Consider the following 7120-nt stretch of genomic DNA (forward strand, 5'->3'; position numbering starts at 1 on the left):
GAGGTAATAAAGGCATAGATGAAGGTTTCGGCAGCAGATAAGTTGAGGTAAGGGTGGAGACGGGCAATATTACGGAGGTGGAAATCGGCGTTCTTAATAGAATGGATATAAGGTAGGAAGCTCAATTTGTGATCAAATATGACACCAAGGTTGCAAACAAACCCAGTGGCCTAAGCGCAAGTGGCTGGAGAGGGGAAAAAGTGCAGCTGAGCCTGTGATTGGAGGATCAGCGAGCTGGAGGGGCAGAGGGGGGGAGAATTCCCGGTTGGCTGGTAGGACTGGCAACGTCTGTGAATGTCTTTGAATCCTTCCTGAGCAGTCATGAGCTTGCTCAGGGTGTGCACGGTTGCTACGATACAGTTTCAACGATCGCAGTCTTGTTGGAATAGCAAGGGAGACCTTGGATTTGATCCCACTCATTGTTTTGGGAATCGACAGCGAACTGGGAAGTGAGGCAACATTTAGAGCAGTGGTGGGTAAAATACAGCCCGCGAGCCGTATCCAGCCCGCCAGTTCATTCTATCCGGCCCATTGGAGCGCGAGTTGCACATTCATCGGGGGGGGGCGGGGAGCGAAGAGAGCTTGCTCAGGGTTACTGCGGCCTTGGAGTAGGCTGCAATCCTGAACCGGGGCTATTAAAAAAAATAAAGCTGCCGGGACTGCTGCTATATGTCTGATGCAGATCAGCCTAACGTCTGTCTGCGGCCCTCGCCTACTCTATGAACCACTTTTCTAAAACCCGCCCAATCCGCCGCTCATCACTGGCCGGTGGGGCCGCTGTGCTTGCGCACTGGATGCTCCTGGTCCGTCTAGTCATGGCTGCTCAGCTCGATGACTCTTTTGCTGTGTCTTTCCTCTCCAAAACAGCTAAGGATTTAGCCTTATGTATATATACAGTCCTCTGGACAAATGAAGCCAATGACATAGTAAACTGCAAAAAATTCTATATGTTACATAGGTTGCACAAAAAAACCTTGGTGTGTGGCCCTCAACAGCTCAGCAAAACTTGTGAGGTAGCCCTCCAGCCCAAATAATTGCTCAACCGCCCCCGCCGTTTAAGTGGTTTTGGTTGTTGTTGTAAAATTTGCCCATGGACAAAAAGGTCAAGCTCAGGGGAGTTCGTGGCCCGATCAGTACAAATAAAAATTAGAGGGAACATCGCATACAAGGTAATAAATTGTATGGAAAAAAGTTAATCCGGAAAACAATTTTAAACTGGGAGTCGGACAAGAGACACAGGTTCAAACTACTAAAAGATAATTTTCAAACATTCTTCTTCAGGCAGAGAGTGATCAATACGTGAAATGGATTTTCAGGAGTGGTGGAAGTGAAAACCCTGGCATTATTTGAGAAACAATTAGATGCAGCAATGGGGTATTTCAAGGTTGTTTGGGGGGGGGGGCAGATGAGTTGTGACTTTCACAGGGGGGCGCTTGGGGCAGCGAGTGCACCTATTATTGGTCCACCCTTTGAGTGTACTCTTTTGAACAGTACTTTTAACAAATTTGGGGGCAGCGAGTGCAGGGTGAAGTGCTGGCTGCATCATTGAAAGACTACAAGTACCGGGCTGCACCGCGCGCGCCAATGACGAGCATGCGCAGTAACCTCCCCACGCTCCCTTTGGAAGAGCCCGGGCGATTCTCCTCGCGCCGCAGCGTCTCGCGACCAGTCAGTGCTGGCGCGGCTGCGGGAGCGGAGAAGGGCTGGGGCTTCGCTCAGCTCTGCAGGCACTCTGCTGTAAGCGTGCAGCAAATGGGCAGGGACTGCCGCTGCTCAAAAAAAAACCGAGCCATGCTCCACACTAACCCACAGGAGCAATAATTTGTAATTAAAAAAAAAAGTCTGTTTAATTCTATTTTTTACTGTTATTGGGGGGGGGGAAAAATGACTAAAAACGCGGAAGGCTCGAGGGAGGACCTGTCTAAAATTGCGGACGAAGAGCTGATGAAGTGGAGCAAGGAGGAGCTGGTGAGGAGACTTCGAAGATCCGATGCCGAGAAGATGACGGTCATGATCGATCACAGCAACCTGATCAAAGAAGTGAACCGGCGGCTGCAGGTGCACCTGACCGAGATCCGGGGGCTCAAAGACGTGAACCAGAAACTGCAGGAGGACAACCAGGAGCTCCGGGACCTCTGCTGCTTCCTGGACGACGACAGGCAGAAAGGGAAGAAGGTGTCCCGGGAATGGCAGCGGCTGGGCAGGTACACTGCGGGGGTGATGCGCAAAGAAGTTGCCTTGTATTTGCAAAAAATGAAGGAGCTGGAGGTGAAGCAGGACGAGGTGGTGAAGGAGAATCTGGAGCTGAAGGAGATGTGCTTGCTGCTGGACGAGGACAAGAGCGCCGGCGCCGGCAGTCGGAGCTCCATAGACAGTCAGTCCAGTCTGCTGCACCTGAACGCCACAAGTGGTTTGAGGGACGTTGGGGATGGCAGCAGCACCTCCAGCACAGGTAGCACAGACAGCCCCGACCATCACAAACAGTTAGCGGGAGGGAGCCCCGAGCATCTGCAGAAACACCGGGCTGCGAGCGGGGGCAGCCCCGAGCATCTCCAAAAGCACCGGGGCGGCAGTCCTGAGCATCAGAAGCACATCTTGAGTACCGGCAGCCCCGAGCTTCTGCCAAAGCACATGGGCGGGAGCCCCGAGCACCTCCAGAAGCACCTGATCAGCTCCAGCCCCGAGCACCCGAAACATATGATGGTTAGCACACCGACTCCCGAGCATCTGCAGCAGCACAGAGGCGGCAGCCCCGAGCGCCTTAAACAGCATTACGGAGGCAGTCCCGAGCATCTGAAACACCTGGGCGGCAGTAGCAGCAGGGAAGGAACTCTGCGGAGACCCTCGGCGGCAGCAGCAGCAGACGAGCTTTCGCCTCATCACAGAAGTGTATACAATGGGATGAATGGTGGGTTGGTAGACCTACTGAAACCACAGGTGTTTTTGCAGAGACTACAAGCACATAGCCACAATATCTGATTTTGCGTTTGGGTTTAATGCATTGATTTCAGTGCATTAATATAATGTGTTGTCTGACCACATGCAACAATAACGCATGTGCTCAATAATGACATGAAACTTACTGATGCATGTTAGTTTGTTTGTGCATCATACCTATCTTTTATGGTATTGTAATACCTACAAATTGTTAATTTTAAAATTAGCCAGTAGACCAATTTGCAGGTCTTTAATTGTAGCACTACACTGTGTGCATGAAATCAATGCGTTTACATTACAGTATATAAAAAACACAATTCTTACTTTAGACCAAAAATACCAAATGTTTTCAGACAGTAAGTAAACCCACAATAGAGTAATGCTTTTTGTTTGTGAAGTTTCATGAGATTCCTATTTAAAATTCAGTTGCACAGGTTATTTAATGCACTCTTAATAAATTAAAACCATTTATTCTCCACCTAGAGGAATAATTTCCATTGCCCCTCGTGCAGCACAGTACATCGGTCTGACGGGTGTACATTGTGCAAATGTATTTATATACCCAGTTGTCTGGTAAAATGCATATAAAATATTTTATATCAACATATACTGGGTATATAGTATACAGCCTGTCTTCATTAGAAATATCTACGTGGGACCCTAATGGTGGGTTTTTAGGCCTTTGGTGCTGTGTATATAATTAAAGCCCATTAGGATTAAAGACTTTATATTGCTTTTGTAATAATGAAAGCTACTTATTAGATTACTTGCAATTAGTTGAATTGCAGATCATTTAGGAAAAATTGATTTTATTCCTTGAAATGGTTTGTGCCTTTCTGCATAAAATATATAAAACAAACCCCCATCATATTGACACAAATGAGTTTCCTATTTGAGCCTTATTCAATTGTACATATTGTTATATACAAATCTTTTTAGTTGTAAATGCATTTTATAGACTTTGACTCAAGCTGGATTTTGTAGTTACCTGAAATTAAAGGGGAAACCCTAAAATTTCAACAGTATTCAGCATTTGGGTAAGGCAAATGAAATTTACTGAATGTACTCGCATAGTATTAAGGCTCTAAAACAAGCTAGTTCTGTTTATTTCATGCTGAATGTTGTACCATTTTTTTTTAAAGGTAATGCCCAGGTTTAATTGATATGTTTTTTCATTTTGTTAATTAATCTAACATAAGGTATCCTAATTATCTGTAATTTTCCAAAACGTTTATTTCTGTTACAGTTATTGTTTGTGTGACTATGATCTTGAGGGAAGGAATTAAAGGAACTGCAAAGTTTAATACCAGTGTACAATTGGAAGATCATGATCACAAAATGGAGTCAGAGAGGTTTGGAGTCAAGTGTTTTGTGAGTGCTCTGGTGGGCTAACTGGAATCATCAAGCCAATTTTGGCTTTAATTGAAATCCAGGTTGGTTTTAGGAGCCAAGCTATAGATTGTTGATTTGGTTCCAAACCATTAAAGTTTATGCCTGAAGCAGGATCTTGAGTGTTCTTGGATTTCTGTATGTCAGTGCTTAACATTGGATTGGGTAGCACACTGGGTATGAATATTGCCCTCTCAATTCAGAGACCTGGGCCTGAATCCAGCCCAAACTCTAACAGCTATAAGACTTTCAAGTGAAATAGATTTGCCAATTTCAGTTCATTCCCAAATAGGTGAGAGTCCAAAGCATTACATTTTCTGTATTTTAAAATTAATTTACCAGTATTACTAAGCAAAGCTACAATGATGTGCTTGTCTGAGGTCAGGATTAAGGCATGTTGTTTGGAGCACTATTGTAGAATCTTTACTCTATGTAATCCACACTGTTGGTGATCTGCCTTGATGCTAACTCTGTGCAATAGCAAAAACATTTTCAATTCCTTATTGAGCACAAAACAATTAAATTGTTTACTCCAGTTATGGAAGTAGAATGCCCAGAATAAATCAAATTGGAATCAAACAGTGAATGCAATAATCAGTGAAAAGATTATGGAGTTAATGGCAATCCAAACTGGTATCTGCTTGGCTGTAACATGGTCATTTCTGCCCAGCACACAGATTAGTGAAGGCTGAGTGGCCTAGGAATGTGGGGTGTACTGACCATTGTTATAAAGGCTGTGGGATGACGGTTCTGAATAATAGGGCTTTTATGGCAAGACATAAGTGGAACAGAATCCATATAGAGGACTGAGAGTTGGAAACTGCAGGTTAAGAGCCATGTGTAATGGATGTCACTGGGACAGAGCTCAGGTTGGAAGAGTTCACAATGTAGAATCATGCAGCACAGGAGGCCATTTGGCCCATTGTGCCTGTGCTGGCTCTTTGGTAGAGCTATCCAATTAATCCCACTTCCCTGCTCTTTCCCCATAGCCCTGTAATTTTGTTTCCTTCAACTGTTTATCCAAATCTCTATTGAATCTGCTTCCACCACCCTTTCAGGCAGTGCATTCCAGATCATCATAACTTGCTATGTTTATAAAAAAAAAATTAAAAAAAAATCTGCATCTCCCCTCTGTTAAAAGATTCACATTTATAGTTAGGTAGGTGCTCCTGAATTACTTTTTAAATTATTGTGAGCCCAGATGCTCCAACTTCATGGGGAGAGCACTGTTACACGCCCACTTATCTGTCTGCTACCAGTCCCTGAAACCCACTGTGGGAATAAAGCTTGTAATTCAGTTGGGGAAAAGTACCTTCTTTGTTCAGCAAAGAATTGTAAGCAGAGAACCATGACATGGTTTTTAATTTAGTTTCAAATTCTAGTAGTTTTACCTTTGTTTCTGAACTTTAAAAATACATCTACTGTGAGAATCACAAATATTGGTGAAAAATTCACCTTCAAACATATCCAGAAATGATTCCTACTTCAGGAATGAAACTGAGTTTACCATCTCCTGTTTACTGTTACAAGTGATTGGACAGTATATGTGCAAGCATACAAGTGCCAGGTCCATTGGGTTTTATTGATGTAATTTATAAAGCTGGATCCCCTTTTTCCCACCTTGGCAAATTGATGGATATTACCTTTTTATCTTCTGAGATTTTTAGAACAATGCAGGACAACAGATATTCTTATAGAAGCTGCTTATTCTTATTGCTTCACTGCTTAGATTTTGTGACCTTTGACATGGTGTTCTTCTCATAAATTACAGACAAACTTTGTTAATGCAAACTGATAGACAACTGTTTTCATCATACAGGCCTTGTGTAATATAATCTTAGCGGTGGCTCATAATCTCTAAGTATACAAGGAGTAAAAGGGAGTAAGTACTCCATATACCTGTCCATTTTTATTTTGGTGTGCTTTATTGAGGGAGCTAATGGTTGAGTAAAAAAGCACTTTGTACTTCTGTGAAAATAATAATTACTATCTACTCTGTGGCCTCCAAGTTAGGTAGAAGTGCAGGTACAGTAAATTTTAAAGTGTGAGAGGAGCTGTTAACCGACATCCTGGTACGGTATTGATAGATGGGTTCCATTTCAGAACTATTTGGTGTCTTCTTGAGTTTGTATTGATGAGCTTTGTCTGTACAAATGGTCAATGGTTGTCTAAATGCTGTATCACATTGTTCAGTACAACAGAATCTCCAAAAATATATCTGTCCAGTGTTAAATGTAAGTAAATGTCCTTATCTGATAATCAGCTCAGTGGTGTGTTGACTGCAGTTATTCTGATTAAGTCTAATTTTCTGCATTCTCCTGGCCTCTAATACTTTATCTAATTCTTTGCTTTTCCATGACTTTTAAGTCTTGTAAACGTTCATTACACTCTTTTAATGGCCATACCAAAGGTTTTTAACTGAGGCCAAATCCTTCAGTAGTGAACTTTTTTGCCCCAGTTTCTTATCCTTTAAAAGAAGGCATTGATTGTTGGGATATGTTTCCATAGTTATTATCAGCCACGTGGCCGTTCTGCGTGTGTGAACCTGGGCAATGACTATCGCCAGACTATTCTAACACATGTGGCATCTTCACTAAGTCTGAGTATGTTGTCACTTGAAGGCACATGCACTTTCCAGGAGGGGCCACTACAGCGTGATCAGGAGTGTGAACCTTGGGTTCATTATTTTTTTTACTCTCCCTTAACCAGTCATGAGCCCAATTGTAGTGTCACTACTGCCACCTGGTAGAAATAAGATAACTCAGCAAAGCCCAGGGATTAAACCTGAAACCTT

The 7120-nt window shown here is 43.2% G+C and overlaps 1 pseudogene; it reads left to right on the forward strand.

Moving 5' to 3' along the window:
• The first annotated feature begins 1587 nt into the window (after positions 1–1587).
• On the forward strand, positions 1588–6588 carry LOC147121224 (coiled-coil domain-containing protein 85B pseudogene; annotated as a pseudogene).
• The last annotated feature ends 532 nt before the right edge of the window (positions 6589–7120 follow it).

The sequence above is a fragment of the Somniosus microcephalus genome, chromosome 3 (genome assembly GCF_052327205.1).
Source record: "Somniosus microcephalus isolate GS21.2 chromosome 3, FLI_Smic_1.0, whole genome shotgun sequence".
Lineage (NCBI taxonomy): Eukaryota > Metazoa > Chordata > Chondrichthyes > Squaliformes > Somniosidae > Somniosus > Somniosus microcephalus.